The sequence below is a fragment of the Spermophilus citellus genome, assembly GCF_964194105.1.
Source record: "Spermophilus citellus genome assembly, chromosome: 10".
Lineage (NCBI taxonomy): Eukaryota > Metazoa > Chordata > Mammalia > Rodentia > Sciuridae > Spermophilus > Spermophilus citellus.
Genome location: NC_138197.1, coordinates 132,355,591 through 132,369,685, shown reverse-complemented (window position 1 = coordinate 132,369,685; position 14,095 = coordinate 132,355,591). Strand labels below are relative to the sequence as shown.

The 14,095-nt window shown below is 63.1% G+C and overlaps 1 protein-coding gene across 1 annotated transcript in view; it reads right to left on the bottom strand.

The window, feature by feature from the left end:
• Window positions 1-14,095, bottom strand: part of PARVB (parvin beta) — a 77,870-nt gene that overhangs the window by 52,586 nt on the left and 11,189 nt on the right. The window lies entirely within an intron of this gene.

Sequence of the window (14,095 nt, the reverse complement as noted above, 5' to 3'; positions counted from 1 at the left end):
GTCGGGAGGAGGCGCTCCCGGGCCCCACTGCCATCTCCTCGCCACTCGGGTGCCAGGGAGCCCCTCGAGGGAGGCCCACACACCTCCAAGGAGCTGGCAAGGAAGCTCCAAGGGCAAAGTCGGCCCGTGAGCGAGCTCCCGGATGGACGGACGGGCTCCGGTCCTACTCCCCACAGAACCCTTTCCCTAAGGTCCAGCAGCAGAGCTCAGGAGAAGGAAGGGGCCTCTGTCACACACCTGGTCCCTGCCAGCGCACAGGAGGAACTGAACCACCCTCATCTCACCTGGTCCTCAGCAAGGCCCAGGGGCCAGCCTGGGACGACATCGAGACACTGACCAGAGAACCATGATCCTGGGAACTCCTGACTACCACCCCCGTATGCTGTGTGACCTCAGGCAGGTTAGTTAATCTCTCTGGGCTTCAGTTTCCTCAACTGTAACAGTTGTTAGGAGGATGCAGAAAACTTGGTACACATCAGCCACACCCGTGTCCCCATCTCACAGGCACAGCGGGGCACCAGGGCCAGGGGGCAGGGCGCACAACGGACACTGAAAGTGACAGAGCGGGACTCGCCCTAGGCCTTCCCAAGTCACAGCGCCTCCCATGACTGCAGCTTCCCCAGAACAAGACAGCGGCAGCGAGACGCCGGCCAAGACGGCCAGCTAAAGGGCAGGACGGGACCAGGGATATGTCACACCAGGCACCCAGGACCCTTGCCCCTGGGCCTGGGCTGCACAAGACCACATCGTTTTCCCACTAGCATCCTGTCACCTTCCTGGGAAAGGGTCAGTCCGGGGTCCCTTCTTGCAAAAATTAAAATTAAATCACCCCCCCACCCCCGCACACAGAGGGGACCGAGGCTGGCCCGGGTCACCTCGGCTGAAAACCAGAAGAAAAACACGCAACTCACTGGCGGGCGCGGCTGCAGGGTGTCAGGGACGCTGCAGGGCTCTGGGGACAGGCGGGTGGCAGCGGGAGTCGGCAGGGCGGGCGGGCACACATGGCCATATATGGACTGACCACCATGACTTGCAACCCAGGGAGGCCCCGGGGGGCTGAGAGGAAGATGGCCAGCGATAGGCCCTGCTGGCCACAGCGCGGCTCTCCCACCTGCTCCCAGCGGGCGGCAGGATGCTCCCGGGAGGACCCACAGCCCAGGGGAAGGCAGGCAGGGCCACCTCGGGCCACCGGAGACACACCTGGCTGGGGGGCACCTGAGCTGAGCTGGGCTCCAGCCGCCCTCCAGGGCTGGCCGGGGCAGCCGAGCAGGAGGAGCCCGCCTGGCAGGGGTCGGGCCTCGCCCCAGCAGCCACAGCCCAGCCGTCCCCAGGTTGTCAAGCACAGGGAACAGCCAACACTCGGCTGAACACTGTCACCCTGTTTCCATGACGACAGAAACCAAACACCAGAAACAGACACGGAGCCAAGCAGAGCAGTCCCAGGGCTCATTCACCAAAAGAAGCTTCTGGAAAGGGGGCAGGCGGGGGCGGGGGCAGCACCGTCGGCCGGGCGTGCACCCGAGCCTCCTGTCCTGGGCACTGGGCACCTGGGCTTCGCGGCCACCACTGGCCAGGCAGACCTGCGCCTGCGGAGCAGCTAACGAGGAGACCAGGACAGGCACCCAGGAGGACCCCGGGTCTCGCTGATGTGATCCCCACGGCCGGGTCCCTGAGCCACAGGCCAGGTCCTCGGCTGCGCTCTGCAGCCACCTGTGGCAGCGACACCCAGACGTGGCCACCTCCCCGCCCGGCCTCCCGGGAACACGGGACTCTTGGTGCCAAGACTGAACTGGGCACCTCACCTGCGCCAAGCACCAACCCTGCGCAGAGCCTCGCCCAGGGTGACAACGAGAAGGACGACGCTCAGCCGAGGAGAGTCCAGCGTGTGAGGGCAGCAACCAGGGACACACACGTTCATGGGGTCAGCGCTTCGCGGCTGCACGGCGTCTCCGGCCCGCGGTGCAGCGGGTGTTCGCGCCAGCATGGCAGCAGGCCCTGAGCTCGCCCTGCGCGGGGGGGGGGGGGGGGGGGGGGGGGGGGGTGTCACGGCAGTGTCTCAGCCCCATCGTGACGTGAGGAGGCCAACGCCCACAGAGGGCAGTCGGGCGAGGCCCAGAACCTCCCCAGGGCACAGGCCTGCGCCACCCCGAGGCCCCGGGCCTTGTCCCTGGCGGCCATCTGTGGTGCTGCTCCGCTGCCCCCCAAGGCCCAGGTTTGCTTCAGCAGGGAGCAAGCCAGCTGCCCACGGGAGGCCCCGTCCCGCGGCAGAGGCTCTGAGCAGGGGCTTCAGGCAGGAAGCCCAGGCCTCACCAGGCCAGGGCCAGCAGGGAGGCGCCCCCAGTCACCTCGCAGCCGCTCTACTCCATGCCCAGGAGGCACGCCAGGGTCACCCAGGTGGAGATGAGGCCTGGCAGCTCTGGCACCCCCAGCTGACCCAGGCCCCGGAACCGCTCCACTGGGAAGGGGGAATCCAAGGCCAGGGCCACCAGAGCCCCAAGGGCCTGCGGAGCTAAAGAGCCTGCGTGGGCTCACAGAGGGGACATTCTCAGCCCCCAGCGCTGCTCCCAGGGACAGCACCAAGGACAGGGCAGGGCAGCTCAGCGGCTCTGCATCTGTGACATCAGCCAAGCAGAGGCCAGGGCCAGGGGGACCCGGGTCTCCGGCACAGAGGGTCTGGCACAGCGGGACCCAGCAGGCTTCAGGGGGAGGGGCGGTGAGCACCAGCCTGGAAGACAGCAGGCCGGGTGGCCTCTGGGACACCTGGGCCCGGCCATCTGATCTAGGGCATTGATGTGGCCCCGAACCCGGGCACCTCTCCGTCCCCCCTGCGTGGCTGAGGTTCCTCAGGAGGGCGGGGGCAGGGCCGGCTCCGGATGCAGCCCTAGAGGGACCTCAGAGGGAGTCGGGCTGTCGCCCACCGCGTCACCCGATCATGTGCGCAGGCCAGGACCAAGTCTCAGCCTCACCGCCCCCCCCCCTCCCGGCAGGAGAGAGCTGAGGCCGTGGGGCGTCCCCCAGCTGCTCAGGGCACGCAGAGACCTCGCCCAGAGTGCACGGTGCCCCACTACGCGCCGGCATCGCTGGAGCCCCGATACGAGGTGAGGACAAGGTCCCTCCTCGAGGAGCTTGAGTCAGGATGGGCGCTGACTACCAGGTGGGGGGCCTCTGATGGAGGCCCATCCTTGTCACAGAACCCGCTAAAAACCAGAGAAATGTGAATTCTGCCTTCCCACTGGGTGTTCTGCCTGAGCCCGAGGGGACCCTCCGTCCACCCTGGGCTCTTCCCCAGCTGTCACAGACAAGCTGCCAGCTGAAGACTCCAGAGAGAGGGACGCTGGGGTGGGGACTCTTAAGAAGGAGCAGATTCTACAGTAGCTGCCTGCCCAGCACACAGTAGGTACTCAGTAAATGCTCGCTGTCTCGCTATTTTCATTTCTCTTTAGCAGCTTTTAAGAAAGATCAAGGGCTCCTTGTAAAAGGACGGGAGGAAGTGACACATACGATCTTCCCAGACGACTTCTGAGAATGACCCCCTGGGCTGCCCACAGAGGGGGACCTGGATGTCCTCTGGGACTGTCCCTCTAAATCTCCCACAAGGCACCACAATTAGCAGGGACCCGTGGGGGGGGGGAGGGGGCCGGGTTCCGGGGCTTCCGCAGGCCCCGCAGCCGGGTGGACCCCACACACGCTCCAGGGGCCTGGCCTGCGCCACCCAGTGACTCCAGCAAATGCCATTTCCTGTCCACAAACCCCAGTGTCATGCGGCCAGTCAAACCCAGGAAACGGGAGGGAAGGACCAGCCGCGGGGACCCACTCTGAGCACCCAGCTCTGCGGTGACCTGGAGTGTGACCTGCCCCTTCCTCAGGGCCGTGTGTCTGTGGGCTCCCATCTGAGGCTTCAGAATGTTCCGGAACACCCATGCAGCCTCCAGGAAACCACAGGCCGCTCAGAGGCAAGTCCACGGGCAGCTCCCGCCTCCCTGCCTGGGCCCCCTCCTGCCGTCTCACGCGGAGCCCACCCAGGCCCTGCTGCCCCAGGTCACACAAACTCCCTACAGAAGGTGTCACAGGGAAAGGAACCCGGGACAGTGGCTGGGAAGGAGGCCACCAAGAAGACCACCCTGCGGACGAGGGCCTAGGCTCAGGCAGGAAGGAGACCGTGATGTGCCTGGCCTCACCTCTGTCCCCAGGTGGCTGAACAGAGGGACCTTCTGCCCTGGGCGCTGGAACTGCCCCTCCACTGGCCCCCGGCCCCTCCACACGAGGTCCAGCAGGGGCAGTGAGAAGGCCCCCTGACCCCACACGAACTCTGCAGAAGAGGGCGCCTCGCCTCTGGGCCTCTGGGCCAGAGGAGGCCACTCTGGTCCACCTAAGGCCTCAAACCCCACCCCTACCCCGACCAGGCCCAGAAAGCAGGGGACAGCCTGGGATGTGACCTGGAATGTGTCCAGAGCACATCGCCTCGGAATGGGCCTGAGCTGCTGGCCACGGCTGCTGTTCACATGACCTTGAGCCAGTGCCCCCAACCTTGAACAGGTGTACCCACCTGACCAAGCAGGCCACCGAATGGCCCACAGGCCAGCTGTAGGTGGGAGCCTGACCGCCACATCACCCTGCCACCATCCTGCCACCACCCTCAACCAGGACGCTGGGGCCGGCACCGGCACAGACGCAGCCGCGGCCTGGAAACAGGGAGAAGCACACGTCTGGGTCTCGCCCGGGTCCTGCCTGGAGCGCCTAACACCACGGTCATCTCTGGCAGTAAAGAGCGAGGACAGGCTTCCACCCTGGTTCCCGGCCCGGAGCTCCTACTCCCTGGGAATTCCTGGGAGAGACAAGTGTCTCGGTTCTGAGAGGGTGACCCTCAGGGGGCTCCTGGAGGGAGGCGAGACAGAAAGACCCACTGTAGCCGGGCACAGTGGCCACGCTGAGGCAGGAGGATCGCAAGTTCAAGGCCAGCCTCAGCAACTTCCTGAGGCCCTGTCTCGAAATAAACAAAGGTCTGGCGGGGGAGGCAGCTCAGAGCTGGCCTGAGTTCGATTCCCAGCACCGCCAAACGGATAAACCAAGCCCTGAGCGAAGCCAGGAGCCGTCGGCCGCCTACACAGCGCTCTCTGCTCCCGGACCAGAGGGGCTGGAAACGGGGTTAGTAACTGATGACACCACGGGACAGGCCTCCTTAAAAACCCCTGAATGGTGGTGTTCAGGGACCCTCCTGTTGACAAGGTGACCCGCCCTCACTGCGGGGACAGAGCTCCCATGTGGGAGCTGGCCGCTCCGCGTGCCCACGTCCTCTGTGAAGGGGCCAGGAGCCTGGCATCTCCCTGACCGTCCGGCAAACTCACTGCCCCCAGGAGCTGGGGACCCCACCCACAGCAGTCGGCGGGAGGCACCAGCTGGATCCTGCCACTGGGTGGCCAGGGTGGGCCGAGCCCCTGCCTCCTGGGTGCCATCCGACGCGGGCTGCAGCAGTGGACTCGGGTGGCTGGTGTGAGAGCCACTGGGTGTACGGGGGACACCTGGTGTCACAGGGCGTGGTGTGCGGGGGTTCCTCCCCCCAGGGCTCAATCAGGAGCAGTCGACCCGCCTGTCAGAGTCAGCGTTGGCTGATCTGCCCACCCACCCCAGAGTGTGACCCCCGCAGGCGACACCAGGAGGTGGTCACTCACGGGCAGGCTGGGCGAGGCCAGGGTCCAAGCGTCCTGGCACCAGCCGGCTCCTCTATGAGCAAGTGCCCCCCACAGCCTGCGCACAGCCTCGTCTCCAGACTTCTGTGCTGTTCACTGTGACCTCGTTCCTTAAGACGGCTGCAGTGCCATGACATACTGACGGTTCCCAGGCACAGAAGGCCAGAGGAGAGGCCGAGGGGAGACCCAGGGGAGGCCGAGGGGAGCCCTGGGGCCAGTCAGAGGCCTCTGGGGGGTTACAGGGCTGCTGCAGCTGCGGGCCAGGAGCTGGAGGCCCGTAAACCAGCGGTGTCTATTATGAAGTGTGTGATGGAGGCGCGTAGAGCAGGGTCTTGAGGGATCTGCTGTCGAGAGCACAGGCAGAGGCCCCGGCTGCTGCGAGCTCCCGGAGCCGTGGCATGGTGTGGACTCGCTTGGCAGTGGCCCTGACGTCACAGAAACAGGCACAGGGTGAGGAGACCCCGCGGGGCCGAGGGGAAGGGGCTGGACCGCAGCCCACTGGGCCTACCCCAAACACCTCTCCTGTCGTCCCCACTTGGCCACTGTCAGACTGCAGAGCTCCAAGAACTCAGGTGTGTTCCAAGCAGCCTGGGCACCAGGGCCTACCAGCCAAGTGACCAGATGACCAGGGCCCAGCGAAGCCCACCAGGTGCCACTCACACAAGCTCCAGCTTTTACCACCACTGCTCCTGCCCAGGCGCTCCAAGGTTCCCCGCGGGAAGCGGGTCCCGTCACCCTGATCTGGGGACTAGGGGACGCTCCTACGACACGTGCCAGGAAACCCTAACACAAGACCCCCATTGATTTCTGAGTGTCCTTCCCCCTTCCCAAAATAGGCGAGGCCATTTCTTCAGATGACAAGCAGAGAAAGAGACTTGGACATGTCACATCCGCCCCTCCGTCATGCTAGGCAAACGCTCCGGCAGAATGACAAGCACTATTTAAAGCCAGACGCCAGCAGACGGTGCCTGTTTGATGACACACCTCCCACACCTGTCAAACAGGTCCCCCAGGCGCCGGGAGGGAGACATGTTCCCAGCTCCTTTTCTGAGCCCGTCGACAGCGAGTCCCCGATACCCACATCCTGTGGCCATGGGCATCTCTCCTCCCTAAGAACAAGACGGGATCCCACGCTGCTCATTCAACCTCCCGGGGCTGACGGGGAGCGGCCTTATTTTAAGGGAGAACATGTCACAAAAATTGCTATTTACCTTATGGCTGAAAAATGATGTTGAATAAAAGACACTGCGGAAGGAACCGGAAAGGGCTTGTGGGGGCGCAAACTGAGGGCACCCCCCACACAGCAGCCTCGCGGCCTTCTCCCACCAAAGGAGGACAGGGCCTCCGCTCCCTCCTCACCCCCCCCCCACCGCACGCTCCGAGCCGCCTTCCGAATGAACCGCGGGGCGCAGCGGCCAGATCGCACACCATGAGCTCTGCTCCGACTGCGGGTCCCCCCCATGAAGACGAGAGCAGCGAGGTAATAACCAGCAGGTTTCAGGCACTGAGCCGTGTCCCCCAGAATCCGCGTCCACCTGTTTGGAAACAGGGTCTTTGCACGTGAGCTCAGATGAGATGGTCCTGGACCAGGGAGGGGGCTGGGTGCCAACACAGAGGGAAGGAGGCCACGGGGAGGGGGGGGCACCTGGGGACGCCGGGTGACAGGGGAGACAGGGACGGGCTTCCTGCAAGTGTTGCAGCAGGAGGGCTGCTGGAAGGCTCCCGGGGCCCTCAGCGAGAGTGGCCTGTGGACGCCTGGACGTGGACCCCCAGCCATAGATGTTCCCACTGCAGCCAGTGATCTGGGGACCCTGTCCCCGCAGCCCTGGGAGGCACAAGAGTGCGCAGAGTCACTATTGCAGCAGCCCAGTCAGGCGGGGGGGTTCGTGTCCCCCACCCAGGGTGCAAGCCGGGCAGGCGGCGAGCAGGACAGCGAGGTGGGCCTGGCCTCATCAGGCTAATGGCAAAGCTCCTGCCACCACAGGCGCTGGATCCCTGCCCCCGTTCTGTCCCTCCTCTGATCCCCCCATGCCAGGAGCACCACCCACAGTGGCTCCCCAGGACCCAAGCCTCTGGGGTCAGGGCTGAGTCTCCCTCGGTCTCTCTGGACTCTGTCCCCCGCCTGCAGGCCTCTGGGGCTGGATGGACCCCTCCTGCTCCCCCACTGGGGCCAAGGCTGACCCAGGACCCAGCTGCTCGGCCTGCGCCTCTGACTTATCCACGCGCCTCCGAGCTGCGCCAGGCGGGCCACCCGGGCCGGTCTGCTCCCAGTGCCGCCCAGTGCAGGCTGCAGGGCCTGAAGGCTGCAGGACAGTCCCGCCAAGGTCACCGAGGTCTGGGACAGCTCCCAGCACACGGGGCACCAGCTCTCCCTGGGCCGGAATCCAGCGTGGAGCCTTCTCTTCTGTCTCCGGGGTTTTGCAAACACACGGGTTATTTTTAGCAGCTGTTGCGGCTCCACAGTCACTTCATTAGTTTTAGAATCAAATAATCCCATTATATAGGACTCGATCAGCTCATGAAATTATCATTAATGCTACAAATGTTTACTGAGCACACTGCTGTGTGCGGGATCCTGCCCGGTACATTACTTAAAAAAATGATTTATTTAGCTAATGATCACAAATCCTCTAATTTAATTTACTCTTAAATGTGTTTAATTTTCCCGCAAATGGAACCACACACTTGCGAGCCAAGCATCTGTGCCAGCTTGAGATGAGCAAGGAAGAGAGGCGGGAATCCAGCACCCGAGCCCCTCAGGCCAGGCCCAGCCCCGGTTCTCACTCAAACCCTGGACCAACGCGAAGGGGGCAGGAGCTGCCTTCTGAGAACCCGGCTCTGCAGGCGCCATTTCTGAGCAGTGGATTCAGTGGCCTCCCCACGGACAGCTACCTCCACTGCTTGACTGGGAATACAGGGGCACAGAGAGGTACAGTAACTTGCCCGGTTAGGTTCAGCAGACAGGAGACGGAGAGGCAGATCCAAACCTTCAGGCAACCCGGTGACATCTAGCCCCAGACTGAGCTGCCCACGAACACAGAGGTCTCAGGAGAACCCACACCACGGGCCCCAGAGCAGGGCACATGCGTGGGCAGAACACTGCCAGGAAGGTGAGCGCTGTGGGGTGGAGATCGGGTGGAGACCCCAGGCTCGGTCCCGGCACAGGGGAAAGTCACCTGAGCTTTGGCCAGCACCCTCGGGGTGTGCCTGGGACATGGTTTCCAGATGAGACCAGCACTTCAGTGGCAGGATGAGAGCCACTGTGGGCAGGCGGGCTGGATCCCTCGGAGACAGAGGGTGGGACGGTCCCCCACGGCCTAACTGACTTCATCGGGTGCAACCAGTAGACTCCTGTCTTCTCCTGCCCTGGGAACGACCCTGAAGTCACAGGTTCCCCTGGGGCTCCCACCTGCAGACGGGAGCATCTCAGGGTCCCTGACCACGTGGGCGATTCCCATGACCATGGTCTTCTTGCAGACAGTGCATCCCTCCGCTCTCTGTCACTGTGACAAACACCCGAGGGCAAACACTTAAAAAGAGGGAAGGTTGACCCTGGCTCACGGTGGCGTGACCTTGCTGTTTGAGCCTGTGACATAGGAGCTGGTCATAACGGGAGCATCTGGCCAAGGAGACCTGTCCACCTAACGACAACCAGGAAGCAAAGAGAGGGGATGCACCTGGGTCCCACTGTCCCCCTCAAGGGCACCCCCGGTGACCCAGCTTCCTCCCGGTGGCTCTATTACCTCTGGTAGGGTACAGAGGGTCGGGGGACGTAGGGACAAGGGACTCAGGAGCAGGCAGGCTATTTCTTTGGCTGGGCACAGGACCAGGGTACTCTGCAAAATCATTCTTTAAACAGCACTACACACGACGTACACTCCTGGGAATGTGCGAATACTTCACAACATCCGTTCATTTTGCTAAACTGTAGTAAAATACAATAAACATAAAATTTGCCGCTTCAAGATTTTTATTTTTTGTTTATTTATCTGCTTTTGTGTTGCTGGGGATTGAACCCTGGGATGCTCTACCACTGAGCTGCCTCCCTAATTCTATTTATTTATTATTTTATCTTGAGACAAGGTCTCGCTAAGTGGCTGAGGCTGGCCTCCACCTTTCTAACCTCTGGCCTTAGCCTCCCAAGTGGCTGGGGTTGCGAGCGTAGTCCCCCTCGGCCACCCTAACTGTGTTGACACGTGCAGTGGTGGCAGTGGCAGCTACATTTGCATGACTGCACAGCCAGTGACATCCTTATCCACAGGACTCTGTTCCTCTTGTGAAACAGAAACTTCGCCTGTCCAATAGTATCTCCCACCCCCTCCTCCATCCTGGTTCCTCCTTCCCTCCCTGTGTGGCGTGGTGGTACTGGGGGTGGGACATTCCCAGGTTCCCAAGGAGGAGCAGCCCGGATGGCCACCTTGGCTGAGCCCCCGCAGGGGGACATGGCAGAGGCACAGGAACGTCGGCAGAAAGCTTTAAGGTCACGTCTCTGGGAAAGTCCCCGAAAGTCACCTTGCCACACGGCGTGGGGGTTCACTGTGGGTTTCGGGGGGGTAGCGGCAGAGCCGGCCACCACTCCTCCTCCCTCCCAGTGCTGGGCTCGAGCCCGGGGCCCACAGGCACCACGCAGGCGCCGCACTCAGGATCGCCCGGGGCCTCAGCACCAGTTTATCTGATTTGGGCACCGGGGCACCTGGCCATCCAGCCACAATCCCGGCCCTTTTAGTGTTTTTTATTTTGAAATAGAGTCTCGCCAAATGGCCGAGGCTGGCCTCTGAACTTGCCGTCCTCCGACTGAGGATCTGGGATGGTGGGCTGCGCCCTGCACCCCCTGGTTCTGTAAACGGTTTTCCTGGGACGCAGCGGCTGGCTCACGACTGGCCGCGGCCGCTTTGAGCCACCAAGGCACTGGCTCCTTTTGACCGAGGCTGGTGCCTTGCAAAGTTTCAAGTACTGACTCTTTGGCCCCGAACAGAAAACGGCCACCAACTTTCAACAAGGAACAGAACTCATGATACGGCTTCTCAGGGTTTCCTAGGAACAGGGCCGACGGCCGCGCAAACTCACAGCCGCTCAGAGTAAGGTGGGAACGGGGGCTTCCTGTGCCTCCTGGGCCCGCAGAGCGACCGTCCATGGCCGCCCAGCTCCGCCCACTTCGGGCCAGCATTGCCACCCCCTGGGCTGGCGGAGCCCGCGGAGGCTGCTTCATCTCCACCTGGACCTTCAGATGTCCCTCTCAGCCTCACTGGTCGGAGAAGCCCCAAGGTGACCTGCAGAGCAAGGGCCGGGCAGAGGACAAGGCCCGGTGGCTGCCTAAGCCCTGGACCTGGGCCGTGGTGGTGGCGGCGTCCTCCGGCAGTCCTGAAGCTGGAGCTGAGGTCAGCTGTGAGCAGGGCCGAGCCCCTGGATGCTCTGGGTCCTGGCACGTCCCCTCTGTCTCCATCTTTGCGGGGAGCGCTCCCCACAGGTGCCTGGTCCCAGCGCACTCCATTCTCTGAGGACACCCTCACGTTGTGTGGGGAGGTCCGCTCCACTCCTGGTGACCCACCTTCAGTCACACTTAGCCACATCTGAGAGACCCTATTCACACCAGGTCACACCCACAGGCCGGGGTCAGGACATGCATCTTGAACACAGCTCCACCCCTGGAGGAGCCCTCCACTGCCCTCTTGGGCTGAGGCACGACACTCTCCTGGCCACCGTGAGCAACTGCTTCCTGGCACAAGCACCACGCGTTCAGTGCTGCACACAGTACTCCTCCCAGGAGGAAGGGACAGGGGGTTGATGAGGTCCCTTCCCCTGCGAGGCAATTGAGCCCTCCACAGCCTCACCCCCTCAGTGCAGCCCCCTGCTGGTCGCTCACTGTGGAGGCTGGGCCTGAAGGGCTTCGCCATGGTGTCACGGGCTGTAAACGGCTGCGGCTTGCCCTGCAGAACTTCTCACTTCATTATTAACCCCCCAGCGCCTGTACACAGACTGGGTGCTCCCTGCCCCTGGCGCTGGCTACCTGGAGGATGGGGCCTTCCCACCGAGAGGCAGAGGGATTCTGATGGCCATCACGGCAGATCTGTGCTCTGACCCAGCGCAGAGGGAAGCCAGCAGAGCTCCCGGGACCTCACGACGCGATCAGACAACGTGAGCCAGAGGCCGGCCCCTGGAAGCGGGGTGTGTGGGGCACAGGGGGAAGTCGGCCCAGGCCAGCCCAGCCTGGCTCCCACCGTCACACCTCTGTCTCCTCCCACCTGCAGTCCGGAGACACGGCTAGGCCTTACCTGACGCCTACACTTCCTCCCACGTGGCCGAATTTAATCCTTCCAACCACCCTGAGGTAGGTAAAGGAGGTCCAGAGATGGGGAAGGCCGAGCCCAGCCCCAGGTCACCACGCAATGGGACACAAGTGACTCCAGTCCTGTCCCTAGACAGAGTCACTCAGCAGCAAGCGCAGCAGAGTGGGCGTCGGCTGCTGGGATTTCTGTATGACGACAGTTTACAGGAGGAAGGAAGATTGAAAACGTGCCTCCAACCTGCGCGTGGAGACCACCCGGAGCAGGGTCAGAAACGCCTGGGCCAAGCCTGCTGCGGACTGTGTGTGGACAGAGCTTCCTGGGGACACGGCGGCGCCCTTCGATTCTGTATTTTCTGACTACTCGGGGGCAGGGACTCTGTCTCACAAAGATGAAAACATTCACTCCCGGGCCCTCGGCAGTGAGAATCTGTAACCAGGGCTGATGCGCCGGGGGCTGTTTGGCTCCAAGACCGAGGCCTGCATCTGGGAAGGCAGGGCCCGGAGCACACATGGGGCAGCGCCAGTCTGAGCTCAAGCCCAGGCTGGACCGACCAGGTGGTCTGGCCACCACATGCTCCATCAGTGGCCACTTGTCCCTAAGGGGTCCAAGGGCAGAGGTGTGCCCTGCAGGATTTCCCAGGAGGGCTGCTCGGCTCCGTGTCCGCTGGGCCTTGAAGGCAGGATCGGAAGGCCCGGCGCTACACTTGACCCATTTCCACTTTGTTACAGTCACATGTCAGGTTCCCATGGTTACCGCCCAAACGTCCTTCAACTTGAGTTCTGGAGCCGCCTTGGGGGTCCCTGAACGCTTCCCAGGGCTTCGGGTGTTGTCCTGAGCGGCTCCCCGCGAGGGAGGCACATTTGACAGCTGGGCCCAGGCGGGTGACAGGTGTCAAGTGCAGCCTGAGGCCGGGGCACATCAGGTGTCACCCAGTCCACTGCGAGAAGCGGGGTGCTGGGCAAGACAGCCTGGCTTCTGAGCGGCATCTGGGAACGGGGTCATGATGGCGCCCCCCACGGGGCTGTCGGGGGGCACTGAGGACGGTGCCGGCTCCGAGGACGCACTCGGCACCTGTCGACCATAGAGGGGGGAAGGAAAAGGACCCCGAGGCTCCCACGAGCAGACCTGGCCCCAGGCTCCAAGTCTCCAGCCCCCCCCACGCTCTTCCCAAATCAGCAGAGGGAGATAAGCAGGCGAGGAGCCCCCAGGGCCCCCAGCAAGTCCTCAGGAACCTTCCCCAGTGGGCACACCACCCGCTACCACCACCAGAAAAGGTGTCCACAGCACCCCTTGTCATCAGGCCCCTGGGCCACCAGGGAGACACGGCAGTCAAGACCAGCCTGATGACCACCATCGGCACCCCACCGCCCCGGCTCTGGACCTCTCTCAGATGAGCTGGTGGCTGCTTGGGACCGACTGTGGCCCACCTCAGGACTCACTGCAGCAGGGGCACGTCCCCCGGGGTCTCAGTGACATCCCACGGCGGGCGAGGCAAATAGCCAGCCCCACACCAGCTCTCCTAGCACCGGGCCACAGCTCTGATGTGCTGAGGGTCCTGCCCCAGGTGGCGGGCTCCTGGCCTCTGGGAGAAGTGGGCAGCACACGACCCTGCGGGGCAGAACGCGGCGACGGCCCAGCCCAGTGACCATGACATAGGCAACAATTCGTCACACCAGCATCGAGACGTGAACCCTAGGATGAGCCCACCCAGGCAGCCAAACCCGCACCCCAAAACCTGTACACAGGGCTGAAGGGAATCAGAGAAGGCTAAAGAGTGCAGACAGCCCACGCGCTTGGGCCAGGAGGCCTGGCATGGTGCGTTGTGAGGACAACACGACCTTCAAGATCAGCACAAACTACCGACATCCCCATGGCAGATTTTACAGAAAGGGAAACACTCACCCTAAAATCCCTAGGGAACCCACAGGATCATAAAAAGCCAAAACCATCGTGGTGACAGGACAGTGGGCGCTGGTGTAGACAGACACACAGGCCAGTGGAGAGAATTCAGAGTCCAGAAAAAACCCACACAGCAGAGGTGCCAAGGCACTCAAGGGGACCGCACCGTGGCCCACCAGTCCCAGGGCAGGGCCCGGCTCCAGCAGGCCCACTCCGTGGTGC